The sequence below is a fragment of the Aegilops tauschii genome, chromosome 7 (genome assembly GCF_002575655.3).
Source record: "Aegilops tauschii subsp. strangulata cultivar AL8/78 chromosome 7, Aet v6.0, whole genome shotgun sequence".
NCBI classification, from domain to species: domain Eukaryota; kingdom Viridiplantae; phylum Streptophyta; class Magnoliopsida; order Poales; family Poaceae; genus Aegilops; species Aegilops tauschii.
In genome coordinates this window covers 484,651,381-484,666,744 of record NC_053041.3, presented here as the reverse complement: position 1 = coordinate 484,666,744, position 15,364 = coordinate 484,651,381, and the positions used below count along the sequence as shown (strand labels likewise).

The following is a 15,364-nucleotide window of genomic DNA, read 5'->3' as shown; positions in this document are numbered from 1 at the left end:
ACCCAGAGATTGTGGCTCAGTTCTTTGCTTCTGTCCACTTCCACACGGATGAGCAGCGGACCATGACTTGGATGACTAATGGGAAGAGGATGTCTGCTAAGTGGAAGGAGTTCATGGATATGTTGCACGTTCGTGATGAGAGGCTAAATGTGCCCGTTGGTGTCCGCCCACATGCCATCCCCGAGTCGGCCAACAAGAACAAGCTTCTACCCTACCTTGTTGAGAAGAAGATAGCCAATGGCAAGAAGACTTTTGTGCTAAACCCGTTCCTTAACATCATGCACCGGATCTTCCACAACACTCTTTTTCCTCGCATAGGCGACAAGGACAAGGTGCATGCTTATCTTGTGGACATGATGCTCATTTGTGAGAAAGCGCGTCTCCAACAACTTGAACCACTTGATGTCTCTCATATCATGTGGTGTGAGCTGTAGTTTGCTGTGTTCAATCATAAGGTGCCCATCTATGGACCTTACTTGCACCTCTTGATCTCGAAGACTTGGGAGAAGCTCTTCCCCGGTGAAGAGTTTCTTGCTCCCAACTGGATTCGCCATGAGTCTATCAAGCTACGCATCAAGAGCAAGTGGGCTAACACCACTACCCGGGCTAAGGCAGAGGCTGCTAGGATGGATGTTGATGAGGATGAGTTGGAGGAGGAGGAGGCTGAGGGGTATGCACCTCCCTCTGCTGAGCCATCTTGGGATAAGAAGCTCAAGGCCAAGATGAAGGCTCTATTCTGCATGCAGGCCAAGGGACAATACAAGGCTCGTGTGAACGCCAAGATGGCTCATCGTCGCGACAAGGCTATTATGAGGCAGGTTGGTCTTGAGGTTGAGAGTGGCTCCGAGGAGAGAATCATAGATGAGGAACCATGGATCAAACAGCACTGCCGGTGGAGTGAGTCTGAGGAGGATACTGGTGTTCGCTCTTCATCATGTGCTGTAGAGGAGTCTGAGGAGGAGGAACATGACTGGTGATGCCTTGGATTTCTACCACCACCTATGTCGTAGGTGTGCTCTCTACCTTGTTGGTGTCTCGATGCCAAAGGGGGAGAGAGTGTAGGATTTGTGAGTCTTGTGTCGCTTTGCTTTCGCTCCGTTGAACCTTCGTTGCTTTGGTTTGTTGGTTTGTGGTTGTGTTCGTGTGAGACCAGGAGACTATCATATGGTGTGAGACATATGCCCTCAAGCTTATCTTATTGTCTAGTATGTTTAGTAGATTGTTGAGCTTATGTTATCTTGTGCCCTTTACTTTATGCTCACTTACTTTACCTTGCCTCCATGCTTATTGTCACTCATATTGTTGCAAGTTTTGCCTTGTCTATAAAATATAGGGGGAGTGTTGATCCTAGTATGTGTATCGTGCAGTCCAAAGCATATCTATAGAGTGCACACATCTAGGGGGAGCCTGTCTATATTTTATAGATGTTGGGTTTGCTTATGTTCATTTTATATCCTTAGGTGCAAATCATGTATTGCCATCAGTCCACCAAAAAGGGGGAGATTGTAAGGGCATATTTCTCCCTATGTGGTTTTGGTGATTGATGAAAATGCATTTGCGGACTAATCGTGTGCATTGAGCATTTCAGAGATCTCATTTCTAGGCACAAGATGATTTGGTGCCCCTCGGAGTATATCGAAGATGGCGTTTCTCTACGTTTCTTTTAGGTGGATTTGAGTCGTAGGAAAGTCGTTCTATTAAGAGGGGGTCTGCTTCGGAAAGGTTAGGGTGGAATCAACATGTACACATCTGTACCTTTGCACCACCTTTCCTTCACTTCATTGGAGCACCGGTCGTTTACCCTTGTCTATGCGAAGATGAAGGCCTCCAAGTGCTATACTTTCTGTGGCGTGCGGTAGTACTGCTCAAGGGAGCAGTAGTACCGCAGCGGTCCACACTAGTACCGCCCAGGGAAGCGATAGTACCGCGTGGTGCAGTAGTACCGCTCCTCGCGAGCGGTAGTATCGTGGCCTCTAGCCCAGAACGCTGGCACGCACGAAAGTAGGTGCGGAAGTAATTTTTTACTACCACACCCTACGTGGTAGTACCGCTCCCTGCGAGCGGTAGTACCATGCTAGATTTTCGCACAGACCAAAACTCAGCTGAAGTAGCCACGGATGTAATTTTATTAGTCTGTGCCTTCCCAGCCCAATTGAACCCTGCCTTGCGGTAGTACCGCTCCGGCGGTTCTACCACTCGTTGCTATACGCAACAGGGCCTCGTCTGGTCTCTGCCGCACGAGCGGTAGTACCGCACCATCTAGCGGTAGTACCGCAAGCCCTTGCGGTAGTACCGCGTGTCTGTGCGGTAGTACCGCATGTCGCGGGCTGAATAAGTGGGTAACGGTTGGATCTTTCCCCCCACTATATAAAGGGGGTCTTCTTCCCCAAGTTTACTACCTCTTTCCTCCCCAAGCTCCATTGTTGCTCAAAGCTCCATTTTCGCCCGATCTCTCTCCCTAGCCAATCAAACTCGTTGATTTTATAGGGATTGGTTGAGAAGGCCCCGATCTACACTTCCAAAAAGAGAAATTTGATCCCCCCCACTAATCCCTTGCGGATCTTGTTACTCCTGGGTGTTTGAGCACCCTAGACGGTTGAGGTCACCGCGGAGCCATATTCCATTGTGGTGAAGCTTCGTGGTGTTGTTGGGAGCCTCCAGTTAAGTTGTGGAGATTGCGCCAACCTTATTTGTAAAGGTTCGGTCACCGCCTCCAAGGGCACCAATAGTGGAATCACGGCATCTCGCATTGTGTGAGGGCGTGAGGAGAATACGGTGGCCCTAGTGGCTTCTTGGCGAGCATTGTGCCTCCACACCACTCCAACGGAGATGTACTTCCTCTCAAAGGGAAGGAACTTCGATAACACATCCTCATCTCCACCGGCTCCACTCTTGGTTATCTCTCACCTTTACTTGTGCAAGCTTATATTGTGTTGTATCCCTTGCTTGCTCATGTGCTTGTTGTTGTTGCATCATATAGGTTGCTCACCTAGTTGCATATCTAGACAACCTACTTTGATGCAAAGTTTAATTTGGTAAAGAAAAGCTAAAAATTGTTAGTTGCCTATTCACCCCCCCTCTAGTCAACTATACCGATCCTTTCACACATTTGACAAGATTAATTCATACCTTCTAAAGTACTCAATGGAAATGGATGCGAAGATTGCGGGTGAGAACAGACACAAGTACAAGTTCCCACCCCAAGGGTGATGAATGGTTGGAATTTCAATCATGGAAGGCAGACTCCCAAGAAGCTATACTATATAACAATGACGATTGGTTGTACGAAGTGAAAGAGCCAGAAGGAACCACAAACGATGGCCGCCAACATGGAGGTCGGGATTTCAAGGTCTCCTTAACACGGTGTGATTGCTCTTGTGGGAGGCCATTGTTGCTTCTTCTCCCATGCTCACACTTGTATACCGCAGCTCGCGTTAGGAATGTGGACGTCAAGCACCCGCTCACCATGAGGGAGTACGAGTTCTCAATCATGACGGTCAAGAATACATGGGCCCCCTGATTTCACCCATACTTTGACCAATCTTAATGGCCGGAGTACCATGCAGTTCAACTATGGCCTGATCCGGATTTGAAGGTGGTTAAACAGGGAAGACGTAAGACAAAGCGTCTAAGAGGTGACATGGACGAATGGGGCCATGGTGGCGGCCGCGAATCAAGCAACAGCCAATTCCAAGAGCCTCGTGAGAGCTCCCGTTGTGGGGAATGCAAAGGTCAGGGACACAACAAAAGAAAATGTACCAAACCAAGAAAGAGGTCAAAGAAAAATGATGCAAGCACAAGCCAACAAGGAGGTACACAAGGTCCTATCCAAGCAAATAGTACTCAACAAGGGCCAAGCCAAGAAAGTGGTAGCCAACCAAGTGGTAGCCAACAAGTGCCAAACCAACCAGGTAGTAGCCAACAAGGGGCAGGCCAAAGAGGAAATAGGCAACAAAGAGGGAGGCAACTAGGACTTACAAGAGGACGTGGTGGTGGTAGAGGCCGTGGTGGTGGTAGAGCCCGTGGTGGTCGTCTAGGCCTTGGCGATGCTCTAGGCCGTTGTGGTGGTCTAGGCCATGGAGGTGCTCTAGGCAGTGGTGGTCGTCTTGGCCTTGGTGGTGATCTTGGCCTGGTGGTGGTCTTGGGCAAGGTCGTTATAGAGGAATGTTTGGATACCTAGATGGACCATTTCCGTATGTGTCTCACTAACTATAATGTTTCAATTTACATATTTTTCATCTGTTGTTTTTGTCCTTATTCACTAGTATGTTGCAATTTATATGTTTTTCAATATGTTCTTTTTGTCATTACTAACTATTACGTTCCTCTCATCGTAGGTATGGAAGCTTCTCAACCCAACAAACCAACAATGAAGGGGGTGGAGGAGAAGGATGACGATGGTGAGATGGCGGGGTGGTGGGAGAAGGCTGCGAGGAAGATCGCATTGATAATGTAACAATGAAGTGAAAACAAACAACTGACTACTTGTCTATATAAGTAAGCCAGTGCCGCTGAACCCCAACTCCATTTGCTATCGAAGACGGTCAACGCCTTCAGCCACATCCATGGAGCATTCTTGCATGTGGTGTCAGCAAACAGAGTCCTGGAGATAGCGTACCACATGTAGACACAAGCATATGTCTGGACCACTTCATTGGTAGCATCCTCAGGACAATGCCCAAAGTGCCATGCAATCCAGGTGAAAGGAGTACCGACTGCGACTCTTTCCTTCTTCTTGTCTCCTTCTGGTACTGGAGGCTCTGGAGGAGACATACCGATAAGGGCCTCCATCTGCTGTCGCCACCCATCAGAATCGGTGCTCATACAGAGAGGATTCCCCTCGATAAGAAGACCGGCGATCATAGCGATATCCTGGAGCGTCACGGTCATCTCCCTGGTCCGAAGATGGAAACTGTGTGTCTCCGTCCTCCACCAATCGACAAGCGTGGTGATTGCTGCAGCATTGAGGCTCGGCGTCAACCGGCTGACCATCTGAATGAAAGGGAGGAGTCATGTCTCCCTGATGTACGGTGTGTACCGCTCATCATAGCGCAGGCCACCACCGGTGACCCCGTGAGACCGAATCTTCAAAGGTTGAAGCTCCTACAAACAAGCAAATCAGAATATTACATATGGGGCATGTGTGTTTGAAATAAACACAAAATTCAAAATACCGGCCACTTTGATTATTACACGTTGCTCCTCCGACATAAAGTAGGCCCGGTGTCGAGTGTCGTAGTAATCATCCAAAAGCCAAACCATCCTACAAATTTCAGACAATAAACATACATTAGCTAACTACCATACTTCCTAGACAAAATTTCAACAATCGGTACAAACTAAAAGGAAAATTGAATACCAATGTAAGATATACAATCAAAGCATGCCAACAATCATCACAAAAAACATATGTATTCAAAACAATATAGGGTTCCATAATGGTTTCATCTCAAAAACATCTCAACATGTAGGGTTCCGCAATGAAAGCATTCTTGTCCATACAAATATAGGATTTCTTCTCACTCATGTAAAAAAACAGCAACACAAACATCTAGACATGTATAGGGTTCATCTCAAGAATCTAGGTTTTCAACATGGAAGCATATATTGTCAATACAAATCAACTAAACCAGGGTTACAAAATGATTACAAATCATCTACAAATCCTATATCCCACATATCTATTTCAAAATATACATGCAAGTTTCTAATCCAATCAAACAAGGGTTATGCAATCTTCAAAATAAGTAACATTTTCTGGATAGAAAGAAGGGGATCGAAGGAGAATACCTTCTAGGATGGATTGGTGAAGAAATCAATGCACCAAATCGTCAGATCTGAAGATTTTGGGAGAGAGGATTGAGAGAGGAGAGGAGGAAGCCACCGCTGAGTCCTTTCTATAACTGCAACGAATGGGGTGGGGGGGGCCAGCGAGTGGCTCTTACAAAGTCATAGTGCAGCGCCCAAGAGCCAGGCGCCACACCCTATAGTGCAGCGCCTAGCTCAAAGGCGCTGCACTGCTCAGTGCGGGCCCCTGGGGTGCCACGCTGGCCAGACGTGCAGCGCCTGAGAGCTAGACGCTGCACTGTTGAGTGTGACGGCTAGCTGTCGAGCGCCACACAAAAAGGTTAGCTGAGCGAATTTTTTGAAACCAGTTCAGTTTGTAAATTGTTTTCGTCCATAGTTAATTTTGTCGTTTTTGCCTCCCTACAGGCCTGGGCATTGCCTATGTATACCGCTTCAAAGCAAGTACTACTCCGGTGTGACCATGGAGTATTACAATAAGTTAACGGGCTTGCTAAAAATCAGTCGACTGAGATTTAACCAAGTCTCAGTCGATCATACAACATTTTATGCCATCGTTTGCAACATTTTTTCCTACCGGTTGCAACATCCGTCTTGTTGGTTGTAGCATGTCGTCCCTCATCGGTTGTAGCACGTTATCTCATCGGTTGCGACATCCTTCATGGACGGTTGTAGCATTTCAGTTAGAATGGTTGTAGCATTTATTGTTGTTGCTTGCAATACCATCGCAACATTTTTCGTCGCCGCTTGTAGCATCTAGCCGTGCCGCTTGTAGCAAAAAAAACCACGCTGACGTCACTCGACTGAGACTTCGTTAAGTCTCAATCGACTGAGTTCTAGACACACCCATGAGATAACATAAGTAGGCTTGAGAATGTAACTATTATATTTTTACTCTGTTTGAGGAGAGAGAGAAAAATGGACTGTAAGTTGGGATATCATTTCAATTATTATTTTTGTGTGTAAATATACATGCCTGTACTCCACTATATAATTTGTGTGTAAATTATACTAGATTGTGAAAGTTGCACTATTATATGTGTATTCCAAGCATATTGTAAAAAAATTGCAATTCTAGTGCAAAGTTCCGTGCAAGTTTTTTTACTTTCTTTCTTCTTAAAAGGTATTGTAATACCTATGCCACTAATTCATTCTTCCTTACAAAAATTTATTTTTTGATTTTGTTTTAATTTTTATTTTATTTTATTTCTTCTTTAAGGGTAATGCCAATGCCACTAAATCATTCTTTCTTAAAATAATATATATTTTTCTGAAAATTCCACTATTATATGCTTATTCTTGCATAGTTTGTAAATGTGTACAAATTATGTCATAATTTATTTTATTTATTTTTCACTTTCTTTCTTCTTAGAGGGTAATACCAATGTCGCTTATTCACTCTTTCTTTAAAAAAGTCATTTTTATTTTTGTGTGTGTAAATATACATGCAAGTTATAAAATATGTGTGCAAATTAAAGTAGAGAGTGAAAATTGCAATAGTGTATGCTTATTCTTTGCATACTACAAAAACTACAATTTAAGTGTAAAGTTGTGTGCAAGTTTTTTTTCATTTTCTTTCTTATTAAAAGGTTTCATTCTTCCTAGAAAAATTCATTATTTTTATTTTGGTTTATTTATTTATTTAAAATGGTAATACAAATGTTATTCCACTATTAGTTGGTGTAGTATATGCTTCTTTCTCATATTATTAGAAAACAATTTATGTGTAAATTGTGTGCAAATTTTGACTTGTTTTTATTTATTTATTATTTTCTTTCTTCTTAATAGGTAAAACAAATGCCACTAATTCATTCTTCTTACAAAATTTGATTTTTTATGTGTGTAAATATACACGCAAGTACTATATAATATGTGTGTAAATTATACTAGAGTGTGAATATTGCACTTTTACATGTTTATAATTTGTATATTGCAAAAGGAGCAATTTCATAGAATTGTTGTGTGCAACTTTTTTATAAGTTTTTCTTTTCTTTTTAAAGGTAGTATCAATGCCAGTAATTCATTCTTTCTTATAATTTTAATGTTTTGATTTTAGTTTAGTTTTTATATCATATCCTATATACCTAAGAGAGTCATCTTCACTAACTTATTTGTCTCAACATGCAAGTATGCCACCTCACCATACAATTGTGAATGTGATAAGGCCCACCTCAACGTGCAATGGGATAAGCCTATTTTCGATTCATGGATGAGGAGCGCACGGTCGACCACGACCGCGTCAAGTTCACCTGCCTCGAATGCGAGAGCAATCAGTTGTTCAACGAGCTCGACAAGCTCCTTGAGTAGTATGAGGACGAGATGCCATGGAGTCGGTCCACCACTAATGACAACAAGGCTGGCCCCTCCGGGTGGGTGGGGGGTATCCCCGTCTCATCCTTCGACTTGGGCTCGGGCTCCGACTTTGATAGCTATCTTTTTTTTGTGACAAAACTTTCAATCTATTTATCTTCAATCATGGTAGTACAATGAACATTAAAAATAATAAAAAATTACACCCAGATCTGCAGACCACCTATTCACGACTACAAGCACTGAAGCAAGCTGAAGGCGCGCCGCTGTCATCGGTCCTCCCTCGCCAGAGTCGGGCAAAACTTGTTGTAGTACACAGTCATGAAGTCGTCGTGCTAAGCCTCCATAGGACCAACGCAATAGAACAACAACCGCCGCTGATGAAGAGTCTTAAGTTGACTAAAGTTAGGTTGTCGAGCAGAATGACAGTTGTTGTTCTGAAGACACATCTCTTCCTAAGAGGACCAACCCAACAGAGCAACAATCGTCTATGTTAAGATAGAGATCCAATCTGAAGACACTAGAACGTAGACGAATGACAATCAGACCCGAGCAAATCCACCAAAGACAGATCCGCCAGAGACACATCTCTATCTTAACTGCAAAGATGACTAAAGTTAGATAGTGTTAAGTTTTATACATTTTAGATCGATGCTTGTTGCTTGGGCTAGTTCGATGTCCATTTGGTCTTCGTGCAGGCATGAACTTTTTAATTATGCTATGTAATATGCTAATGTGGTACCGATGTTTAGTAATGCAAGGAACTAGTCTTAATTCGTGCATGAGACGAGTTTGTGTGCAAAATTAGTTTTCGAATTTATTTTGAGAGATTAAGTAATATGTGATCTGCAAGATGAGCAAACGTTTAATTCCTTCACAAAATTAGGGAAATGGGATAAGGGAAAGATTTTGAACTTTTAAAATAGGGGATTTGCTAGAGATGCCCCATTCAGATAATTGATTGGAGAGCAAAAGCAAATCATTTGAAAGGATTTTTTTAAAGTATAACCCAGCCTCTGCATCATTATGATACACACAACTATCACAGTGATTTGATGAGCTGGTGATCTCGGATTTGGCAACTCGACAATGCAACACATACACTTACTGACACTCACTTCCCAAGAGTTATGGGATGTCAACACATTCAGTCGCACTAGATCTGTGTCAGGATCGGTATTAATGAGGTTTGGTCCATAGATCCGATTTACAACTAATCTAGTAGTAGCTCATAGATTTATATAGATGTGCGGTCGATTTGTTACCACTAACCGGCCACAGTGCCAAACTATATTCAAGTTGCGTGGCCCAAGGATTTCATGAAGGTCACATGAAAGAACAAGACGTTAGCCCGTGATCACGAGATTTAAGTATAGTTCAGAGATGCATGATACTGTAGAACGTAGCTACTACGTAGTACGTACATAATGAGTGATTATGTATGTTAAGTAGTATATGCGGTGGTGATTTCACACACAAAGGTGTACGCAGTGGTGGCATTTGCATTAATGTGGAACGGAAGATTGAAACGAATCTGCTGGAAATGGGAGAGCCAACGTAAAATCCAAATGGAGAAGGAATGGTAACGTGTGGTACCGTGGCTTTCTCGGGCTAGCTGCCCAATTTGACCAAAATTATTCGATTCGAAGTTCCGAACAACCGAAGCCCGTGTCTGATCAAGACAATCAATCATCGGGAGTAATGGCAGGTTGGCCCAGAGATGCGCACCCTCCGGGAGCTGCTCAGAAGTATGGATACCACTCCTGCTTACAAAGGTTCCAGCGATGAATTCACTGCTCCATTTTGGCATAGAAACTTTGGTTCTAGTTACTCCTGCACTCCTTTGTTCGTCCTTTTGAATCATAGCTACATAAAAGCATCTACAGTCAGACATAGCAAATATGACCCTTTATACGCCCGCGGACGCGCCCGGTCAATGACCGGGTATGTCCGTTTTGAGCCTCTGTTTATCCGGCAGTGCAGCCACACTTCTTATTTTTTTTTCTCATATGTCCGGTCACTTGCACGTGATTGGTGGATATGAAGAGAAAGAAATAAAAAATGAATAAAGAGAAAAGGTGGTCCTGAGTGGGGCCGCAACCTATGTGCCGGAATGCCCGGGCGCGTCCGGGCGCGTCGGCGAGCCCTCATATCCTCCTCATATTTGAGATGGATATGATGGTTCGCAGACAGCCTGGGTGTATAGGGATGATACGAGCGATCCGGTTGGGTCATGTTTTTCCTTCTCTCTCCTGTCCGGTCACTGACCGGGCGCGTCCGCGGCCATATGAGGAATGGCTTGAGGCGTCCGACTGTAGATGCTCTAAGGGATTTAACTATACTTTTAGCTACTTTTTATTTAGTGGTAATTGGAATTTAGGGTTTTCCTATTTCGACTAGTTGGGTAGGTTGTGCCGAAGGTCGACGAAAGGAGGGACTGTCTTCGTTTCTCGCAAAAAGAAAAAAAAAGACTGTCTTCGTTGAAGAGAACGACAGAGAGCAAGGCCAAGCAAGCTAATCAAGTTCATGTGCCAGCTTGTTTCCATTGGACTTTGTTTGCACATGAGCTAAAATTGGATGCGTGTGAGAATTAATTGCACGCCACGATTATAAAGCAGGCCAGCGCCGCTACGGGTGCAACCATGCATGTGGAGGTGCCTGATTGCACCACAAAAGGCAATGTATGATCCGCACGGGAGGACGAATACGACGATTGGGCTGGTTGCATTTCATCGCGAGGAAACATAATGTCCCAAACTCCTAACGATGGCGCTACGCGTCGGTCGGGTCTTTGCAGAATCAGCCGCTCGACAGCGCCCGGCCGCCTTCGCAAACGTTGAGTGGCGTGCGCAACAACCGTCCGATCTTTGCAACGTCAGCCGCTCCACAACGCCCAGCCATTTGCAACATGGCAAGTGTTGCACTCGGCAGTTTGCGTTGCGCTCGTTCAAAAATGTTTTTCTGCCGTTTGCAGCTTGGCTTGTGTTGCGACTGCAACAAATAGCCCCTTGCTGCTGTCCAGCATAGAGCTGCGCTGAGCATAGTGCCGCCAGCCGCCGTGAACTCCGTTGTTGCGGGTCGCCATTGCAGGAGCGCCACGGTTGCCGTAGGACCACCATCGTCAACACAACACAATGATCATCGCAGCCGCACAACATCACACGTTATAATCACAACATCATCGACAAAGTGGGAGCGTCCTCGGCCTTGTAGCAGGTCCGTCGGCTTTGCAACAACGTGATTCGACCATGGTCACAACCTCGCCTCCTCGGGATCACAACAGACCAGTGTCCATTGTCGCAGCTTCGCTTCTACCCAAGCTCGCAGGAGGCAATCGTCTTTGCACCAGTTAGATCCGGCCACGGGAGCTCTCTTTTTCTCACATGCGACAAAATAATTTGGAGACGTGCTTGGGGGGATGCACATCCACGGGAAGAACCTGAACATAGGAGACGAGGCTCGAAAAAAAGATGTGGATGTGATCTCTTCGTTTGAGATAAGAATGGAAGAGTGGTGGTGCTGGTCCCATGTGGGGCACAATTGAGGGAGAAGGTTTGCAACACAATCCATGTTGCAAAAGCAGTCGAGCACAACACTAGACCACATTGCAAAGCTCATGCGAGTAATCACTGTTGTAAAACACGTTAGTAGCGACGGCACAAAATGGCTATCAGTGGCGGGCTTTGGGCCTAGTTAGGCCCACCACTAACCTCCCGCCACTGCTAATAAGTTACCATGGGTGGAGGGACCGTTGCCTATACTGGCCCGCGTTGTGCCGCTAGTTGAGGGAGTGGCTGGCGCTAGAGCTGGAGAAGGATGCATGGAGAGGCGCCAGAGACAAGCAGAGAGTGGATTGAATCGAGCGGAAGGGGTTGAATCGAGAGTCATGAGAGAAAGAAAGGGAGTTGGTATGTACAAACGGTGGCTGGAAAAGGGGTGTTTTGATGCATGATTGCGTACATTATGAGCGAGGTTTTTGGTCCTTACATAGGTTTGTAAAATAGACCATGAGCTGCGCAACGTGTGAAGCAAGCACACTCATGCTGATGCTGCCCGATATAATTTAAATCTAAACTACCAAAAAAATATTTATCTTTTATAAAATCTAAATTTATTCAAGGAAAAGTAAAACCTATTCTATTGAATATAAATATTTAAATTGCAAAAAAATAAAAAATAATTCAGACTTAGATATCATAAGTTATAGTTTTTTAATGATGCGGAATTTACCTGTGGCGACCATTTTCTAGGGCCGGTCGCTGATATTTTTTAGGAATTCTGTGTTTTTTAAAGCGTTAGCCTTTTAGATTTTGAGTTATGGTACAATTGTTTTTCAAACCCAGCAAACATCATTTCACGTATTATGTTAATATTCAATTTTGGCTCCATTTTCTATATTTAAACCATTAAATGCATGTATAGGCATTTAACGAATACAATTCAAATTTGAACTGTAAGTACATGAAATAATCACCAGGAATGGGTTAAAAAGGTATTTATGGTCTTTAGTATATGTTTAAGAATTATTCAAGGAAACAAGAGGAGTCGCAAACACCAAGTGGTCGAGACCAAGGCACCAACAATGTGGTTATTGACATTTTAATTCAGAAATATTCAAACGAAAACCGAAAATCATGAAACTTTACGTGGTGTCTTAATATGACCCCTAGAGGCTGTAGTAAAATGTTTCGAAAAAGTTGTCACGCAGACTGCATATGAACCGAACCATCTCCCAAAAAGAAACTATGTTTCGAGATGGAATGAGATAGTTTTGCATCTGAATCGAGCGTTGCTTTGTCGGTTGACCTTGATTTTTTTTCCCACGTTCAGTACACTCCATTAAATATATCAAGTCAAAATGTGACATTTTCCGGGGTCTATTTTCTATATTTAAGAAACTAAATGCATTTCTAGGCATTTGAAACAGATCGCTTTGCATCTGAAGCAACTGCTCATTCCTCGTTAGTATTCAAATTCGACACTCAACATACTACTTGTGACATGCCAAAATTTGGCATTGTTTGGTCCGTCTACTGTAATTAAGCCCTTGAATGCATTTACCTCCACTAAATACATAGAAATCTATTTAATTCCCTCAAAATGGCTAATTAATAGTAAAATGTGCCAAACTCTTACATGAAACTTCCAATGGTGTAACTAGGATGTAGAAAACTTTTTGGACCATAAGCCTAAAGATAAAACAATAAAACCCTAACATTATAAAATAATGGCATAAAAATACCAGTGGCAGGCACGAAAAAGCACATGCCACTCGTATTTAAGTTACCAGTGGCGGCAACACAAAGTTACCAATGATGGGCACAAACACCCTCCTGCCACTGGTAACTTCATCAATACGAGCCAGCCATTGGTGTTTTTGCCAGAATAACTACGGGTCCAAAAATATCAATAGCGGCCTTATATTTCTGCCGCCATTGGTAATTTTGGCCTATGACTAATCCGGGTCGTTGTTACCAATGGTTGGCGCAAAAGGTCGCCCGCCATTGTAGTAAAATGTTAGTGGTGGGTATGACTTTGTGCCTGCCACTAGTAAGTGCCCATTACCGGTAGCATATGCTAGAGTGCATTAGCCACTAATATGAACCCACCTATAAGCAATTTTCTAGTATTGAGCGGGGGATGTTGTGTGCTGCATGAACAAAAGTTAATCTGACGATCGTGGAGGCGGTCGAAGCATGTGCCTTTATCAGCCGAGTGAGCACCAGCGCCCAACTTCTAATAGTTTTCGTCACTACCCAAAAACGAATATCCAGGCCCTAAACCCTAGTAGCAAATTCTGATACATTTGCGGGCATTTCAAATTCCCCGCAAAGGCTCTACCCTAGGGCATTTCAAATTCCCCACTCATTGCGGGGAATAAAAGGCTCTACCTACTACACTATTTTCTTGCGCTAGGCCTATCTATCCATGAGTTCTTTTTTTAAGGGATCTACTAGCGAGTTGTTTTTTTTTCTTTCTTTTATGTGTGTATGTGTGTTTTGTTCTAGTTTATCGTATATTTTGCATTAAGCCCTTCTAAATTTAATTTAGTTTTTATTTATGTGATTAATTTATTTGTTGGGATTGCTTTTTTACTTATTCCATAAATTGTTTATTTTTGTGTTTATTCTTTATTGTAATTCACTTCGTTTTTATTTCACTTTCATTTTTATGCCTTTTATTTTTCTATGTTGCACCTGAATATTTGTTTTTTTGATACAGTCATGAATATCATCCTAAGTACATGAGCATTCACATGTTACATATGGATATTTTCTTGTATATGGATCCATTTTCAATGCATGAACAAATTTCAGTAACTAGCATAAGATTGTTCATAATATATATGAACATATTTTGTGCTATAGAATGTTCACGAAATAATTTCTATGCACTATCTTAAATTATGAATGACTTTTTTTTTTAAATTTGAGTGCTTTTAGAATGAAATTCCAATTGTTAATAAACATTAATTGTAGTAGAACACATGCACGTCACATGTGCCACCACCAAGGTGTTTTGATGGGATTTTCCAACCGAAATGTGTGTGTGTGTGTGTGTGCCGGGCGCGCGCGCGGGGGGGGGGGGGGGGGGGGGGGGCTGTCAATTATGAATCCTTTTCAGTGTTGTGCCACTCGTGTCATTATCTTCAGAACTGAATCTCAGGTTTGAACAAACTGTTTTCAACGTGAGTTGTACTTCCCAGTGTGTATACTTGCACTTCATATAGTAGTATGCGTATTTATGACGAAGGGTTTGATGTTAGTGTAAGATAGAAGAGGCACAGTCACAAACCTTCGTTGGTGCTTGTACGCACGGAAAAAACATGGAGATGTAACAAATTTGTATTTTTACTCTTTTTTAAGAGAGAAAAATGGATTTGGTAACCGTGGCTAGAGTCTTAGTGCATACGTTTAGGCGGAAAGGCCTAGTGGAGATGTCCTACTTGATGCTCTGTTTGTCAAACAGTCGACCAATCACACAGAACACTCACTCATGGGTTGGACCACTTCGGTGCATCGTTGAGCATTCGTTTTGGGCGATTTTATTTCCTTGAGTCTTTGGTTTGCCTCCGGAAAAACAAATGTTTTTTTTGCATATTGGAACAAAAAATCTATAGGAAATTTTTGAAAATATTCATAATTTTTTCAAAGATACTCGAGAAATTTAAAAAATGTTCACAATATTTTTTTAAATGTTATCAAATTTTAACAAATGCTCATATATTTTTAAATATGTTTGTGATATA

The 15,364-nt window shown here is 43.0% G+C and overlaps 1 pseudogene; it reads right to left on the bottom strand.

Annotated features, from left to right (window-relative positions):
- Positions 1 to 4,087: 4,087 nt before the first annotated feature.
- LOC109732181 (uncharacterized) overlaps positions 4,088 to 15,364 on the bottom strand; it is a 151,283-nt pseudogene continuing 140,006 nt past the window's right edge.